We start from the raw sequence: 19,023 nt of genomic DNA on the forward strand, positions 1-19,023 counted from the left end.
TAGGTTTGAAATTGAGTATTCAGGATGCTGGTGATCCTGCAGATGTCACTCTTTACCAAACTACTGTTGCATGTGTCTCTTTTACGTATGCAACACGAGGCTAGATACTTCATAATCAGTAGTGGGATTCCACGCCTTACATTGAACTACTATGTCTTGCATCCTTTGGTGTCACCGTTGATGATGATGACAAGGTGGAAGGATGCTGATGACAAGGTGGAAGCATGCGTGCATGGTTTATCTTTTAGATATATTTGAAGAGTTTGAAAAATGTTAGTATAACTAGCTGGGAAATTTCCTTTAGATTGAACTACAGATATGGTTGAAATAGCAGGTAATCCACGGGAGCGTTGTTCTTACAAGCACACATTGTCAGATATTTGACAAAGAGTAGCCAAAATTTCATCCACAAGGAGGTTGTGTATTGGTTGAAGTCCTACATATGCGCAATCAATTTCAATAAACATGATTTGATGCAGTGCCATTTTTAACATACCCAGGCATATAAGCTCTCTTCTTGCCAAGCCAAATGTAGTGAGGAACCTTCAAAAGTGGTACATACGGGATACCTCCCCATCCATTTTCTTCAAAAACTTGCTCTAAATGGTGTTCAATATACTAGGCCCCAAGTCTATGTTGTCAAGGTCTAAACCATCTAGAAAGGAATCCATGCTCACGGCTAGGTATGTCATGTTTGAGCAATGTGTAAAAGTTTGCTATACCAAAAATACCTCTTTCTTGATCCAAATATGAAAGCTCTTTGTCCACAGCAGTCGCCAAAAAAGGTGGGATCATGCTGAGGGAATAAGAAGATGTGACAAGAGTGGCTCGTCTATTATCAAAGAAAATTCGCAAACATTTGCTTCCACTATTTCCACATTGGTCCATCCTAGATCGGTGGCTTTCCTCCTTGCTACATCATAGAGGGGACCACAGATATCCACCACATAAATCTTTTGAAACTTTGATAGATCCATGTGCTTTGACATAAACTTTTTCTGTTGTCTCCATGATCGTCTCGATCATTTCATCAATCTCGGGCTCAAACATTGCCTCGTTGGGAATGTGCTCTACATGATCATCCCCCAAGCTGTCAGAGGCTACATCTTGTGGCCTCACATATGCTGCTTGACCAAAGCGCCTGCAAACACGTCTATTGGGTTGCAAGATTGCTGCTTGTTGGCCAACGTCAGAGTCCGACGAGTTATAATTGGCAACAACTCGATCTATAATAGATGGATCGAACTCGCCAAATTCGCCAACGTGCTGCAAAGAAACACGTCTTGTCCGTCGCACACCATGCTTGTATTGATTACAAGGACATAAGACCCTCATTGAGAGATAGGTGTTTCGGTTGGACGGTCCCACATCCTTGTCACTACTCATAATGAGGATAAAAATCTTATAACCTGGACAACAAATTTAATATTCTATTGGCATTCTTCGTCTTATCCCTCTCTCTCTCTCTCTCTCTCTCTCTCTCTCTCTCTCTCTCTCTACCTCACATTCTCTAGTCATGTCCAATCCCCGCACACCTCGGTCTAGAGGTGCACGGAGATCAGAACCACCGGGTCTTTATTGGTCAATACCTATATTTGTGGGTACAAGAAATCTACAGACCCACGTCTACATGATACTGCATGTAGTGGACAAAACCCCTTTGCCTCTTCTCTAGCTGTAGCACTTCATAGCATCTTAACATCTTTTCACAGTAGATCTTTTCACTGTTCGTCTAACTCTAAACCCTAAACCGTAAGTAATTCTTGCGTGGACTCGATCTAACGTAAATAAGCGTAAATCTAAATAAACGTAAATCTAACTAAAAATAAACCTAAATCTAATTTAACGTAAGTCTACATCTAACCTAATCTTTAACGTCTTTTGGGATAGTTTCCTACGACGTTAAAACTCTCTTCTTCTTGTGTGTGTGTGTGTGTGTGTGTGTGTGTGTGAGTAAACCTAAATATACCTAAGTCTAATCTAATATAACATAAATCTAAATCTAACGTAAATTATGTTATATAAAAAACAAAGAACTAAACTAACAGGGATTATAAGAACCTTAAAACTGATTTAACACATAATTTTTCACATAACTCGGCAAGAGTTGGCATTCTCATCACTAAAGATGTGAGAGTTAACTTCTAGCGGTGACGCTGCCTCATCTCCATCCACATCTGACGACAGCAATTGGCCCTTTGGACCGTTCTTGCTCTTGTTACTAACTTTGAAGTTGTTGTTGAATGACTAGAGGTTGTCTAGATGGTCATTGTTGGGGATGTAGTGAGTCTTGCCACCCTGAAGATCCACCTTCTTCCCTATCTTCTGAAGACATTTCACTAGTACTTTTGGATTGACGGAGCCCACCATGAGTGAAGGCAGTAAAACCCTATATTCCATTGAGGTCTTTCTTCACCCGCTTCATGCAGGCATCGCAGTCTATGGAGACCTAAATCTAATCTAATATAACGTAAATCTAAATCTAGCGTAAATAAACGTAAATCTAACTAAAAATAAACCTAAATCTAATTTAATTTAACTTAAATAAACCTAAATCTAATTTAATGTAAGTCTACATCTAACCTTATCTTTAACGTCTTTTAGGATAGTTTCCTACGATGTTATAACTCTCTTCTTCTTGTGTGTGTGCGCGTGTGTGGATGTGTGTGCCAATAAAAAGAGATAAATGGTATAACCTTTCTATCACCCATGCCAAGTATGATAGATTGGTTATGCCATTTCCCTCTTGAATAATAGGTCTTGAGTTCAACTCCTCGTCGGCTAGATCTTTAGGTCTTTTAATATTAATTAGTTTCCTACGACGTTAAATTAGTTTCTCTCTCTTTCTCTCTCAATGTGTGTGCGTTTTTTTGTTTATGCATGTTTTCTCTCTCTTTTCCTCTCTCAATGTGTGCGTTTTTTGTTTATGCATGTTCTCTCTCTCTTTTCCTCTCTCAATGTGTGCGTTTTTTGTTTATGCATGCTCTCTCTCTCTCTTTTCCTCTCTCAATGTGTGTGTGTGCATTCTTTGTTTATGTATGTGTGTGTGCATTTTTGTTTATGTTTGTACTCTTTCTCTCTCTCTCTCTCTCTCTCTCTCAAAAACACTATGTGTGTGTGTGTGTGTGTGTGTGTGTGTGTGAGAGAGAGAGAGAGAGAGAGAGAGAGAGAGAGGGAGAGAGAAAGAGGGGAAGGGAACATGAGAGTGAGGAGAGGGAAGGAGCATACCTGTCTCTCCTTCCTCTCCTCGTGTGTGTGTGTGTGTGTGGAGAAGAAAGAGAGAGGGAGAGAGAGAGAGAGAGAGAGAGAGAGAGAGAGGGAGAGCGTTACCTGCTCGTTGCTTGAGGGCGCCGAAAAACTCAGATCTGAGATCTGAGTTTTTGGGCGCTCTCTGTTATTTTTTTAGCCCAACCGGCGTCGCTATGAGCGTTGCTATGAGCATCGCAAATTTACTTGTAAATTTGCGACGCTCATAGCGACGTCGGATTTTTTTTTTTTGAGCGTCGCTAATATGAATAGCCTCTTGTAGTGAAGAAACATTGTGAAACTTTGCATCATCTCATTATCACATTCCATTTTAGCTATATAGGAGACAATTGTGTTACCTATGTGCAGGTATATTTGTAACACTACAAGAGGTTGTGTGCTCTTGTGACGCTGTTAGCAACGGAAATACACTGGGTTTTTATAACCCCCGGCGTCGCTAAAACCGTCGCTAATAGCGTCGCTACGAGAGCGTTGCTATATGCATCGCTATAGGCGTCGTTATAAGCGTCGCTATATAGCGACGCTCATAGCGACACTCATGGCGACTGTCATAGCGACGCTTATAGCGACGTTTACACAGAAGTCTATAGCGACGCTATAGAGACATAAATAACGACGGTTATAGCGACGCCCGAGATAAATTTTTTTTGGTGACAGGGCATTGAATGCCCTGCCACCCATCAAGCATATTGTACTTGATTCACTTTTAAAAAAAAGTGCAAGGGTAGATAATAGACCCAAAATAGTCACCCACAAGATGCATTGTTTGCAAAATTGACAAGCGTAAAATTGACAATTGTACACATTATAGGCAAAATGAATTGATTGGCAAATGTAATAATGACAATTGTACAACATCATAGACATAAAGAATTGATTGGCAAAATGAACTGCGGTGACAAATGTAATAATATACATGGTTCAAAAAGACGTATAAAATCCGTCTCATGATACATAAGCTATGAGAAACCCTAAACTAATGCTATCTAGCTACGGCTAAACTGACGTAGTCTAGTCAGACGTCTCATCGCGTCCAAGCGGCGTATCTGTCGGATTCTACAAAAAAAGACAATAAGACAGCTTTCAGTAAGTATAAACATATAACGACATTTATAAAACAATACAAAAAATAGAAAAGAGTAAACCCTAATACTAACCATGCCGTCGTGAGAACTGAGAATGTCCATCAGGGCGTTTAAGCCCTTCCTGCCTGCGTACTCACGCTCGTACGGTGTGGGATCACGTCCTGTCATCGACCACTGTCAAAACATACAAAGATTTCATTATGTTAGAATTAAAAAACTCATAAACCCTAAACTATCGAACATAAAGATCAATGCGAAAACACTTACAAAATCGGCCTCAAATGATGCCCATCCACCGCTCCCCAAGTGGTGCAAGCTCCCTGCCTCTACTCGTGCTCTCGCTGCATCCTTTTGTTGCTTCCACTTGTCGAGATTCGCGCGCGCTGCTTTCTTCGCATTCTTCCAATCTTCTTTGGCCAGCCAATCTGGCCTGTTCCACCCATGCTTGATTGCTTTTTGCACTTCGGAACGCTTGTGTTTGCAGTAGTCACGCATTTGAATCTTCATCAGGTCTTCATTGAAGCGCTGATCCCGTGTTGGAACGGGAAACTCATCATGAAGTATGCTGATGACTCTGTTTTTTAAATCACTTGGTACTTCACTCCATTTGTTTAGTATGTAGTGTCTAAACAGCTGAGAGCAAAGACCACACATGCGCGACATCACCTTCTTGCTGTCATCATCCATGATGATGCTGCCACTGAAGTCGACGAAGTAAGGCAAGCCCTCTGGCCGGTGACGCGTGAACCTGGGTGTCCCGATAGGGGTCTCTAGCGGCGTGTCGATGGGGGTACGGACGTCAGGTGTCTCCACCGGCGTTTGGGCCCCGAAGCGAGGAGTGCCGAGTGGGGTGGCTCCTGGCGGAGTAGGTAGAGGTGTGTAGCTACTAGGAACAGTCAGCCGCGCAAAACCTGGCATAGATGGCGATGCTGTGGCTGGTGTGGGGGCGGGCAAAGAAGGGGAGGGTAAAGAGCCTCGTCGAACACGAGGTGGTGTGGAGGCATCGGCGGCGGAATCTCCAACAACCGCCACCGCCACCACTAGAGCGCCGGTGTCTAGACGAGTGTGAAGCTTGTCTCGTCGACGCCGAAGCTTCGGAGCGCGCCGAATGCTCCGAAAGAGAGGGAGATGCGGATGGAGTAGGAACGCGCGATGATGCGCCAGAGCAATGACGCTCCACGTACCATTGTCTCTGCTGCGGTGACAAAGAAGAAAGAAACTCCTCATCATCCATACCTGCATTAAACACACGAATATTTAAACTTAATATTGAATGAATAGAGTAGACAATGACGCAAAGACCATTAAATACAATGACGTAATGACGCATATAAATACAATGACGCAATGAATTGAGTGATAGAAGAGGCAAGTCAAAAACTCAGAATTTTCAATCAAAAGATGTGAGCGCGAGTAGAAAAGAGCGTTATACACCATGGAAGGTACTTAGAGAGCCAGAGCTTTTACAACACGGAGAAAAATTGTTCAAATACAATATTTGTGGCTTTAAGAGATCTCTCTCTCATCCTCGCATAACTCAACATAACTTGCTATATCTATATAGAGCTCTCCGTTTAAACACATATCCTTTGTTTCATTTTGTAGCTCCTCTGCATGCACCCCATATAGAGTAGTAGCATCTTGATGCTCGTCTGGCACCACCGCAGCGGCTTCTGATTGAGCATCTTCTCTGATCTCCTCCATTGATGCCGTTGTGATTGGCACATGGTAGCCTTCATACGTCCTTGCACTACGAGGGGCTACCTCTATGACGTACCACCAGTTTGATGTAGACTTTGTAGGATGAAATATTACTTGCTAGAGCCACATAACTTACATGAGAGCTTTCAAGCACATAACTTGTAAAAGGGGGATGTTAACTATTTACATACTTACTTGTTCACAATGCTCGGGTAGTACGAAAGTGTCTCTTAGGTCAGTCCATTTCTTAGTAGAATCCACCTCAAGAAAACCAGACTCTCCTCTACGCACAGTAGCGTTGTGACCCTCCATGATTATCTTGAACCATTGCACGTCGAACAAGTCGACAAAAAATCCTCTGTAATCGATCCTCAAAATCTCTTGTAGCGTGCCGAAGTAAGTGAGTTCCGCCACCACAGGATCTGCATCAGAGGAACGTCATCGACTAGACTGTTCAAATTTTGTCATGATTCCACAATCTTGAGTAAAACGCTTTTTGTCAATCCGTTCCACCCTAAAATGTCGACCTTTACACCATGCTGCTGTGTATGACTTATACTACAACGAACAAAGATTATGAGTGGCCGTTCAAACGTTTAGAAATAAAGTCACTAGCTAGTCGTACATTGCAAACTTACCTTGGTCGCGCAACCCCGAGAGTACTCTCACTCTTCCTCAGTCACTTCGTCACCGCATTGTTGTGCGCTTTTCAATTGGTTGTGCAACCATCTTAAGCTCATGAATGTTGGTAGGCTCTCCAGAATTGTCGGATAGTGCATCGGTGGTCGTCTTCCCCGTCTCCACTCGATTCGTGCCCTTTGTCGCTCTTGCTTTGCATCCTCATATTGTGAAATCCACTTTTGCATCACTGGATTGTGAAGCATGCAAAATCGGTTGATTTTAGCCTCTAGATCTTCCGTCATCTTCTTCTCCACACCGAGATTGCACATGACAATCCCAGATATGCGCTCATCATCTATGGTTCGCCATAGCGTGTCTCGGGCTTTATCAAATCCGTCTAGCCACTCTCCAATGTACACTAGGGACTCTGATACCAACCAACCTTCTGCCATGCTACCCTCCGGACGTGCCTTTTGACGCACATATCCCTTAAGCGTTTTCATGAAACGTTCTAAGAAGAACATCCATCTGGAATGAACTGTGCCAGCTATTTCCACCTCATCAACTATGTGAACAAGAAGATGCACCTGAATGGTTAGCATGGTAGTAGGAAAATGTTTCTCAAACATGCACACAAGCTCCGCAGCATTTAGTTTGGCGAATGGTATGGAGTCTACGTTGATCTCCTTTTGTGAGATCCATTGCACCAGCTTTGCAAGTTTGTAGATTGTGTTACGGATGCCGAGAGACAAACATCCCTCAATGGCCACCGGTAAAATAAACTGTAAAGTATGTGCAGCAATGATATTAAAGTCCACTATGAACGTACCTGACACATTTTATGCCAATCGTGTGACTTCAAACCGGTAAGCTTTCCTTCTTTAGTAAAACACGTTAGGAGCGAGTGCATTACGCCAGTGGGGGTCCGCAAAGATCGAATGGTCTCTTTTACTTTGCGTTCTTGGGCTCCTGTGAAAATCCATGGTGCTTTAGGGAGTTTTATCGATCCATCAGACGCTGTTTGCGGCCAATATTGCTCCATACGATCCACATTTCTAAGGTCAACTCTGGCTCCCAAAGTATCTTTCTTGCCGGTCAGATGGTCCCATAGTAGATTACCCACATTCTTGAATATGTGCATTGGATCGAGCAAGTGATTGATCATGAGTCGGGGCCAGTATGGTAACTCGTACCATAGAGATATTCTCTTCATCCCTGGAGGCAATCCGTCATCGCACATTTCCTTCTACTCTAACCATGCTTGTGCATACATCCTTGGTGGCTCTCTTCCCAAAAAGCCGTCGCGTAACACATGATTCTCTGGAAGATACGCTTGATGACCTTCGTAGATTTGCTTCTTCAGTGAGAGCACCCTACGTGCATTCAGTCTAGGTCCACATGTGACACATGCTCTGTATCCGCTTGTTTGAAGCCCTGCATGTATACACATGATAATAGATCAACTATGGGAAAAAATAAGATTTACAGTGTCTGAGTGAGGAGTGTCAATAGATCACCTGAGCATTCTGTTAGCCCGGGATAGTCATGCATGGTCCACATTAGAATGCCTCTGATCAAAGCATTCCGTCGTCCTGTGTGTCGGCTCATATCCACCACCTCTATGCCAATCCACAATTTTTGTAGCTCTTCCAATAGTGGACGAAGATACACATCCATATTCTCCACTTTATATCGCCCTGGCATAATCAAGCTTAGCCATAGGTGCCCCTTCTTCGTAGTCAACCACGGGGGAATGTTGTAGTTGACGATGACAACGGGCCATACACTGTAAGATGTTGATCTTTGACCAAATTTATTTATGCCATCCATAGCCAGGCCTAAGCACAAATTTCGAGCTTCCCTGGCAAAATCCGACCATGTTCCATCTATATGTTTCCAGGCTGCGCAATCTGCAGGAATTCGTAGCACACCATCCGAAGATTTATTCTCCTCATGCCATGATGCTAGGGCGGCCATGGACTTACATTCGAAGAAATGCTTGATGCGAGAAAGCAGAGGAAAATGTCGCAAAACCTTTTGTGGAATTTTTGTCCCGTGGAGATCTACTAGATATCTTTCGGAATCACATTTCGGACACTTCTCCATGTCTATGTATTCCCCTCTGAAAAGAATGCAGTCATTAGGACAAGCGTGGATAGAATTGTAATCCATCCCCAAGTTTCGCAAAATCTTTCTTGCTTCATCTCGGGAATCTGGCATCACATTGTCAGCTGGTAGTATGTGCTCTTTAAGCAATCTACACAACATAAAAATACGATACAGTCGTGTAGAAATCTATCAGATCATTATACATTTAGAGTTTTATTAAAGTAAACTAATTGTAATAGATCACCTGAAAAGCGCCGTGACGCTAGTGTCACTCCATCCAAACTTTGCCTGCATGTTGAGAAGAACCAGGAGTGCTTTCAATCTAGACATACGTGCTCCATTATACAATGGCGTATCGGCTTCACTTTTCATATCATCATAGATAAGCCTTTCTGAATCCATGATCGTCTCGATCATTTCATCAATCTCGGGCTCAAACATTGTCTCGTTGGGAATGTGCTCTGCATGATCATCCCCCGAGCTGTCAGAGGCTACATCTTGTGGCCTCACATATGCTACTTGACCAAAGCGCCTGCGAACACGTCTATTCATATCATCATAGATAAGCCTTTCTGAATCCATGATCGCCTCGATCATTTCATCAATCTCGAGCTCAAACATTGCCTCGTTGGGAATGTGCTCTGCATGATCATCCCCCGAGCTGTCAGAGGCTACATCTTGTGGCCTCACATATGCTGCTTGACCAAAGCGCCTGCGAACACGTCTATTGGGTTGCAAGATTGCTGCTTGTTGGCCAGCGTCAGAGTCCGACGAGTTATAATTGGCAACAACTCGATCTATAATAGATGGATCAAACTCGCAAAATTCGCGAACGTGCTGCAAAGAAACACGCCTTGTCCGTCGCACAGCATGCTTGTATTGATTACAAGGACATAAGACCCTCATTGAGAGATAGGTGTTTCGGTTGGACGGTCCCACATCCTCGTCACTACTCATAATGAGGATAAAAATCTTATAACCTGGACAACAAATTTAATATTCTATTCGCATTCTCCGTCTTATCTCTCTCTCTCTCTCTCTCTCTCTCTCTCTCTCTCTCTCTCTCTCTCTCTCTCTCTCTCTACCTCACATTCTCTAGTCATGTCCAATCCCCGCACACCTCGGTCTAGAGGTGCACGGAGATCAGAACCACCGGGTTATAATCTCGTCTTTATTGGTCAATACCTATATTTGTGGGTACAAGAAATCTACAGACCCACGTCTACATGATACTGCATGTAGTGGACGAAACCCCTTTGCCTCTTCTCTAGCTGTAGCACTTCATAGCATCTTAACCTCTTTTCACAATAGATCTTTTCACTGTTCGTCTAACTCTAAACCCTAAACTGTAAGTAATTCTTGCGTGGACTCGATCTAACGTAAATAAGCGTAAATCTAAATAAACGTAAATCTAACTAAAAATAAACCTAAATCTAATTTAACGTAAGTCTACATCTAACCTAATCTTTAACGTCTTTTGGGATAGTTTCCTACGACGTTAAAACTCTCTTCTTCTTGTGTGTGTGTGTGTGTGTGTGTGTGTGTGTGTGTGTGTGTGTGTGTGTGTGTAAACCTAAATAAACCTAAGTCTAATCTAATATAACATAAATCTAAATCTAACGTAAATTATGTTATATTAAAAACAAAGAACTAAACTAACAGGGATTATAAGAACCTTAAAACTGATTTAACACATAATTTTTCACATAACTCGGCAAGAGTTGGCATTCTCATCACTAAAGATGTGAGAGTTAACTTTTGGCGGTGACGCTGCCTCATCTCCATCCACATCTGACGACAACAATTGGCCCTTTGGACCGTTCTTGCTCTTGTTACTAACTTTGAAGTTGTTGTTGAATGACTAGAGGTTGTCTAGATGGTCATTGTCGGGGATGTAGTGACTCTTGCCGCCCTGAAGATCCACCTTCTTCCCTATCTTCTGAAGACATTTCACCAGTACTTTTGGATCGACGGAGCCCACCATGAGTGAAGGCAGTAAAACCCTATATTCCATTGAGGGCTTTCTTCACCCGCTTCATGCAGGCATCGCAGTCTATGGAGACCTAAATCTAATCTAATATAACGTAAATCTAAATCTAGCGTAAATCTAAATCTAGCGTAAATAAACGTAAATCTAACTAAAAATAAACCTAAATCTAATTTAATTTAACTTAAATAAACCTAAATCTAATTTAACGTAAGTCTACATCTAACCTTATCTTTAACGTCTTTTAGGATAGTTTCCTACGACGTTATAACTCTCTTCTTCTTGTGTGTGTGCACGTGTGTGGATATGTGTAGCAATAAAAAGAGATAAATGGTATAACCTTTCTATCACCCATGCCAAGTATGATAGATTGGTTATGCCATTTCCCTCTTGAATAATAGGTCTTGAGTTCAACTCCTCGTCGGCTAGATCTTTAGGTCTTTTAATTTTAATTAGTTTCCTACGACGTTAAATTAGTTTCTCTCTCTTTCTCTCTCAATGTGTGTGCGTTTTTTTGTTTATGCATGTTTTCTCTCTCTTTTCCTCTCTCAATGTGTGCGTTTTTTGTTTATGCATGTTCTCTCTCTCTTTTCCTCTCTCAATGGGTGCGTTTTTTGTTTATGCATGTTCTCTCTCTCTTTTCCTCTCTTAATGTGTGTGTGAGTTTTTGTTTATGTTTGTACTCTTTCTCTCTCTCTCTCTCTCTCTCTCTCTCTCTCTCTCTCTCTCTCTCTCTCAAAAACACTATGTGTGTGTGTTAGAGAGAGAGAGAGAGGGAGAGAGAAAGAGGGGAAGGGAACATGAGAGTGAGGAGAGGGAAGGAGCATACCTGGCTCTCCTTCCTCTCCTCGTGTGTGTGTGTGTGTGTGTGGGGAGAAGAAAGAGAGAGAGAGAGAGAGAGAGAGAGAGAGAGAGAGAGAGGGAGAGCGTTACCTGCTCCTTGCTTTAGGGCGCCGAAAAACTCAGATATGAGATCTGAATTTTTGGGCACTCTCTGTTATTTTTTTAGCCCAACCAGCGTCGCTATGAGCGTCGCAAATTTACAAGTAAATTTGCGACGCCCATAGCGACGCTCATAGCGACGCCGGGAATTTTTTTTTTGAGCTTCGCTGTGTGAGCGTCGCTAATATGAATAGCCTCTTGTAGTGTAAGATTCTCTGCAGAATTGTATATTCGTTTTGGCTATTATTGCATCTGCTCAAAAGGAATTTGACTACAACCAAATGTTCAATAAAAAAGTCTTTCCTAAAAATACACAGTTCATTTCAATGACATTCATAAAAGACTTGAAATTTAATGATTTCTTTAATGCTTTCACACTATTCTTTTCAAGTATGTGACGTGAAGGATAATTTCTTTTTTCTCTTAGTTTCTCAAGTGTCATGATAATATGCCGAAAGATCTTTTTTGGGAGCTAGAAAAAATGGAGGCACCCAAAAAAAAAACAATTTCGATAAGGGACAATCTAGAACTAAAGACTGCAAATACACATTGTTCATATTGACTTTACCAAATCTACTTCTTCTATAACTTCCCTAAACTAGGCATCTCTTGACAACATTTTTTTGTAAAACAAGCCTCTCTCTCTCTACAAGCACTTGCCATAATATTATGTATTGAGAAACCCTCCTCCCCCTCCACAACATAGCGTACGCACGTGTGCACACACACACGCGTGTACTCTTACTTGTTCAAGCATCTACCATGGATAATCAAGGAGTTGATATAAGAGTGGATAATCTACCATGGATAATCAAGGAGTTGATATAAGGGTGGATAATCTACCATGGATAATCAAGGAGTTGATATAAGAGTGGATGATTAAAGTTTCCATGAGGAATGCTTGAGGTGTTTAGGTAAAATGATCTTTGATTATAATATGTAATTTGATGATAAATGTTTCTATTATGATTTAAGTTATACATGTATCTTCTGGGGTTTTGCTTGCTTTTATGAATGCTCGAAAAGGTTTGCTCGGAGTTTGAAATTCCTCGGGTCTAAGCATTGACAGGATGTCAAGAGGATTTTTCGCTACTTGAGTGGCACTTTACATCTTGGCTTATTTCATCCCAAGGGGGGGATCATTGCCATTAGACTTAGATGCTTTTTCAGACTCAGATTTGGCTGATTGTTTTGACATGTCCACAAGTGGTTTTTGTTTCATGCTTGGCAGTTCATGTATATCATGGTTGAGCAAGAAGCAACCTATTGTGGGGGCCATTTCTAGTTGTGAGACTGAGTACAAGGTAGTCTTCACAGCTATGGTCGAGTGTGTATGGCTAAGACGCCTTATGGCTGATTTGGGTGTTGGACAAGACACTACCAACTCTATCTACACTGATAGTCGGAATGCATTGGCAGTTGCGAGGAACCCAGTTTTTCATGCTCTCACAAAGCACATTGAGGTGCATTACCACTATGTCAGGGGGAGGCTCTCCAACAGGAGAGATCAACTTGGCTTATGTGCCAACATAGGACAACCTTGCAGATCTTTTTACAAAGGCATTGTCTCGTGAGAAGTTCGAAGCTTTCCACAAAGCTTTGGGCTTACTCTCCTTTGTGGACTGATCATGTCCTCAGGGCATGGCACTTCCCTTTACTCATGTGCCAGCTCTTGTTCATCGCATCACTCCAGGGGATTTGTTAACCATATACATGTGGTAGTGATGTGTGTGTCAATACACTTAGGATCATCGCGGCATTTTTTCCCTCACTAGGAGGTTTTTTCCCATGTGCATTGTATATACGCCCATCCATTCTAGGCTATCTATCTTTCCATGGCACACTAAGTAATATACTCTCTGTTGTGTCCTTCATCTTCTCCAAGTTGTGTGTGTTTTCCTGCAACCCTCATTCCAATAAGGATTACTTTTATAGCTATTTTGCCTACGGTTGAGCAAGCTTGTTGGGATGTAAAAGATGCATAGGGTCATGCATCGATTGAGTTGTCTATGAAGCGCACTGTTACTCCTCACATTCGTTCAACAAAATGTGCAAAATAGGCTTGGGATATTCTGGCTGGTCTTTATGCAAGTCGCAATGAGACAAAAATTGCATTGCTACGTAAAGAGCTGGAGTCAAAGATTATGCATGAGTAAGATGATATGAAAACTTTCCTTGCTGGTGTTAAGGATATCAATGAGCAACTTATTTCTACAAGAAAAGTCATTTCTGATAGTTTCCTTGTGCAGCAGTGTTCTTGATGTTGTGTCAAATTCTTACCAGACTTTTGCTTGTACTTGGAGACTTATGACCAAAGGAAATCCAAAAGTTTTCAAGTTTGATGCATTATGCACATTGTTGTTGCAAGCCTCACTTTCCAAAAAAAAAAGGGACTAGATAATGTGCAATTGAATAGGCCTTTATTACTACTCAAAGAAAAGGTGGTAACAGCAATGTAGCCACTTCTCATGGTTCTTCTACGAGTGATACTCACTTGCTCCTAATGCTTCTACTGGTAGAAATTCGTATGGGAATTTTGGTGAAAAGGGCAAAAGAAAGATGTGTTGACATTATTGTAAAGCTAATGATCACTTCATCAAGCAATATCCTAAGTTGAAGGACAAAGAGGCTAAAAAGAAAGAGGTTGGTTCCACTACAAATGTTGGCTCCACTACAAATGCAGCTATTGTTGAGTCTTCTATGAAAGGAGACATTGATGCTGTTGTTGATGCATAATGGGCTTTTAGTGTAGACTGCACTTATGATCCTTCTATCCATGATTCATGCAAGTCAGTTGTTGTAGATTCATATGTGTGGTATTTTGAGAGTGGTGCTACAAAGCACATTACCTCACATCATGATTTGTTTACCTCTCTTGAGTATGTCCCTCATGGGAATATAATCACTTTTTCCAGAAATGCCTCTTATCCCACCAAGGGAGTTGGAAAGATTGTGTTGGCTACTACAAATGCAGCTCTTTTTCACTTGTTGATGCATTGTATGTACTTGGGATCAAGAAGAATCTATTGTTTTTATTTGCACTTGCTAGACTTGGTCTTGTAGTCAAATTTGTGGATGACAGATGTACTATACATGATCTTAGTTTTGGTGATGAAATTGGTGCATCTGGCATTCTATGCCGTGGGATGTATAAGCTCAGTTTGTATGGCAAGTGTGGGTAGAATTTTGCAAATGATGTTGTGGATTCTAAGGCTATTTCATATGCAAAACTTTGGCATGCATGCTTTGGGCATCTGAACTTTCCCACTTTGCTACATTTGTAGAAATTTGATATGGTTGCTTCTCTGCCGCCTCTTGAAGCACCTGTCAAACATGTGTGTGAAGGATGTATTTTGGGTAAGCTGCATCATTCAAAAGGATGGTTTAGCTAGGTCCACATGTAGATTGCATCTCGTACATAGTGATGTTTGTGGGCCCATGCAAACACCGTCCCTGGTCAATTACCTTTACTTCATGACTTCCATTAATGATTACTTTAGGCATGCATGGTTATATTCAATGAAAGAAAAGTTTGAAGTGTTTTTGTGCTTCAAGCAATTTTTGGCTATGGCTGAAAATGTTTTGAAATGTAATATGGGCACCCTCCTTTCCGATCGAGGGGGGGATTATATGTCTCATGAATTTAATGCATTTCTGGCTAGTTGTGGGATAAAACACCAATGACATTTCCGTATACACCTCAACGAAATGGTGTTGCTGAGAAGAAAAATAGGTCTCTTACTTAACAAGTGTCCTATGAAAGCTTTATAGTCTATGAATCCATATGAAGCATGGCATGATAGAAAGACTTCTTTTGAGCACATGCATGCTTTTTGTTATTTGGCATATGCTTTGGTGCCACAAACTTAGCACAAAAAAAATGGATGATAAGGCTGTCAAAAGTATTTTTGTTGATTATAGTGCTGAAAGCAAAGGTTATAGGTTGTATCATCTACAAACAAAGAGTATCTTGGTTTCATGGAATGTTGTGTTTGTGGAAGACTCTGTTTAGCCCTTGTTGTCATGTACTAGAGATAGTAATGTAAGCTCACAAGACATTTATGGCACTTTGTTGCCTCTTGGTGGAAGTTTGAATGTAAATTCCAATGAGGCAAATGTACAACCTATGTGGGCTTCTAAAAATGTTACAGATCAGCCTATTACTGATGCAATAGATGTACTTGATGAGGAAAGGGCTGAGAATGAGTAGGCTAGAGATATTCATAAATGGTTGGTGCATACTTTCCGTGACAATAAATTGGATGCACCTTTGTTTAGTCGTACTCATTCAGGTTTCTCTCCATGCATCTTTTGCATCAGATTGTTATGCTTTGGCTGTGTCTAGTTTATGTTATGTTGAGGAACCTCTATCTTTTGATGAAAACACAAAATTCAAATAATTAGATGGTTTCCATGCAATCAAAATATGATGCACTTATAGAAAATGACACATGGACTTTATGTGATTTGCCTCCCGGAAAAAATTCCATTGGTATGAAGTGGGTTCACAAGTTGAAATTCAAGCCGAATGGTGATATTGATCGCTATAAGGCTCAAGTTGTTGCAAAACAACAAAAAGGCATAATTATAAAGAGAATTTTGCTCCCACTTGTTGTACGACTACTGTGCATTTTCTATATACATATGTCAGACATTGTTACTTCTTTCTTGAATGGTGACATGTTTGAGGAAGTTTATGTAACACAGCCTCGTGGTTTTGTCAAGAAAGGACAAGAGGATTTAAAGTGTGCAAATGTAAGAAAGCCTTGTATGGGTTGAAGCAATCTCCTCATGCTTGGTATGAGAAGGTTGACACTCATTTGTTCCAACAAGGCTTTTGTAATAGTCCAACAGAAAGCACATTGTATGTACAATGTGAGGGTGATGTACTTCTCATTGTCATCCTCTATGTGCATGATTTGTTGATCATTGGACCAAATGAGAGACATATTGTTGAATTTAAGGTTGATTTGAATGTGGGGTTGTTGCATCATTACTTGGACATACAGTTTGAGTAGTGTGATGGTGGTATTGCCTTGTGTCAGACAAGTTACATAGAGACATTGCTATGTAAGTTTGGACTTGAGGATTGTAAACATATTGCCATTGCCATGGAAACAAGTTTTGAAATTGAGTCTTCATGATGCCGGTGATTCTGCCAATTTCACTCTTTACCAAACTACTATTGGTTGCCTTATTTATGTATGCAACATTAGGCCGGATATTTAGTTTGGAGTCTCACAGCTCGGCAAATTCATGCATAGGCCAGGGTCTAAGCATTGGAAGGCTATCAAAAAGATTTTGGGCTACTTGAGTGGCACTTTACATCGTGGCTTGTTTTATCCCAAGGGGGGATCATTGCCGCTAAACCTAGATGATTTTTCAGACTCAAATTGGGCTAGTTATTTTGACATGCAAGTGTTCACAAGCGGTTTTTGTTTCATGCTCGTCAATTCATGTATCTCATGGTTGAGCAAGAAGCAACATAATGTGGCCACTTCTAGTTGTGAGACTGAGTACAAGACAATCTTCACAACTATAGTTGAGTGTGTATGGCTCAAACGCCTTATGGCTAATTTGGGTGTTGGCATTACGAAAAGTTTGGACTAAAAAATGGGCCTTGTAAGAAATGCCAAGTCATCTTAGAGAGAGATAATAAAAAATCTCTAATTTCATTTTTGATATTCACTTTCAAAAAAACTCGGATATCAGATTTTGGGGGTACATTTATTAAAACTCTCAAAAAGTTCTCAGACAATGATAACATACGACGGCTCCGAATTGAATGCCGATTATCTCAATCTTTTGGATTTTTCAAAACTAAGATTTGGCGCTCAACGAGGTGCATTGAATGTTATTATTCTCCTCAGTTTCGCATCTCTCTTGCTTTCCGCCTGCATGCAGTCTCTTCCCTTGAGCTCTCTTCCATTTGCTCCACTCTTGCGCTCTCCTCTGTTTTGAGCTTTCTCATTCACCAAGTCGTCTCAATGTCATTATCATCTTCACACAGAACTCAGACGAGGAGTCAAAACGATGTGTATCATATGCATATCGAACAGTCCAGAGAATATGAGCCCCTCCAGAAGAAGAATAAGCGAGGCATCCTTTCCGAAGCTCCAAAAGAGAACTTCAAACTTCAAGGTAAAAACAACGTTGATCTTTGGGTGGATGGCAGGATGTATCCTGAGCATCCTGTCACCAACTCAACTCCACCGTTGAGAAACATAACGTCATTGTTGAACTACATAGGAGACGGTTATTTTGGTTTATATGGCTACACCAAGCATTTGACGGCCAGAAATGATATTCTTAAGCTTGAGAGAGACCTTGCACACAAAGAAAACTTTTTCTTGAAGCAAATTGTGACAGAGTACGCTAAGCAACTGAAAGGAAATATTAAACCATCACGCAGCTCACGTAGGATCTCAGAGAAAAAACTATTGTCTTGGGTTCTCAGGTAAGAGAACGACGCTTACAAGACATTGAACAGTTGAAGGTTGGTTCTGGGGGTTTGAAGAAGAGGGTTAAAGCAATCAAGTAAGATTATCATTCAAGCAGGTTTAATTCATCTTTACATTTGTAGTTTTATATCATATTTATGCTTAGATCGTTGCTACATCCTCAGTCAAATATTGACAGCAACACACCAACTTCTTTAATTCCTTATGGTCTCATACTAAAACACAAAGATGTCGCCGGACTTTTGGAAGATAAGCGCTACTACAAGATTGTTGCTAAGAAACTTGACACTCTTTTGAAACAGAATCAACTCCAAGCACGTAATGTTCAGTCAATTCTGGATGAAGCCGGAATATCCAACAAAGGTTATTCTGCAATTTTTAGGTATGTTTGGTGTTTGAATCAATTGTCTTCACCTGTCAAATCAAATGTCTGCAATTTTTAGGTATATTGGGTATGTGTAGCATTTGAAAACTTGGAAATAGTCCATTTACTTAATTTTCTGTTTACAGAACTATGCAGCAACAAAGTAAGAAGTTCAACTTCAAGCACACGTTGCTGCCAAATCCTTTCTCCATTCGAAAGACAAGATTGGAGGTCAACGAGGAAGTTCTTCGGACATTGGGCACTCCTTTTTACATTGAAGCAATGTACAGATCGCCATCAACAGAGGAAGTGGTATATGATAAATACAATAATATATTTTATGATTTAGTAGCTTTGCAGACATATATTGTTCAATTGTTCGAGGTTTCTCAAGAGGAATGAAATGGAGTTTTGAAGTTTGTGCTTAAACTGGATGAGTGTGAGCTAGTGAAAGAGACAAAGGTTGAGCGTGTCAATAACACTTAT

At 41.0% G+C, this 19,023-nt stretch overlaps 1 pseudogene; it reads right to left on the reverse strand.

Moving 5' to 3' along the window:
* Positions 1-456: 456 nt before the first annotated feature.
* On the reverse strand, positions 457-989 carry LOC147423884 (uncharacterized; annotated as a pseudogene).
* Between the last annotated feature and the right edge of the window lie 18,034 nt (positions 990-19,023).

The sequence above is a fragment of the Adiantum capillus-veneris genome, chromosome 26, assembly GCF_014529385.1.
Source record: "Adiantum capillus-veneris isolate H3 chromosome 26, ASM1452938v2, whole genome shotgun sequence".
NCBI classification, from domain to species: domain Eukaryota; kingdom Viridiplantae; phylum Streptophyta; class Polypodiopsida; order Polypodiales; family Pteridaceae; genus Adiantum; species Adiantum capillus-veneris.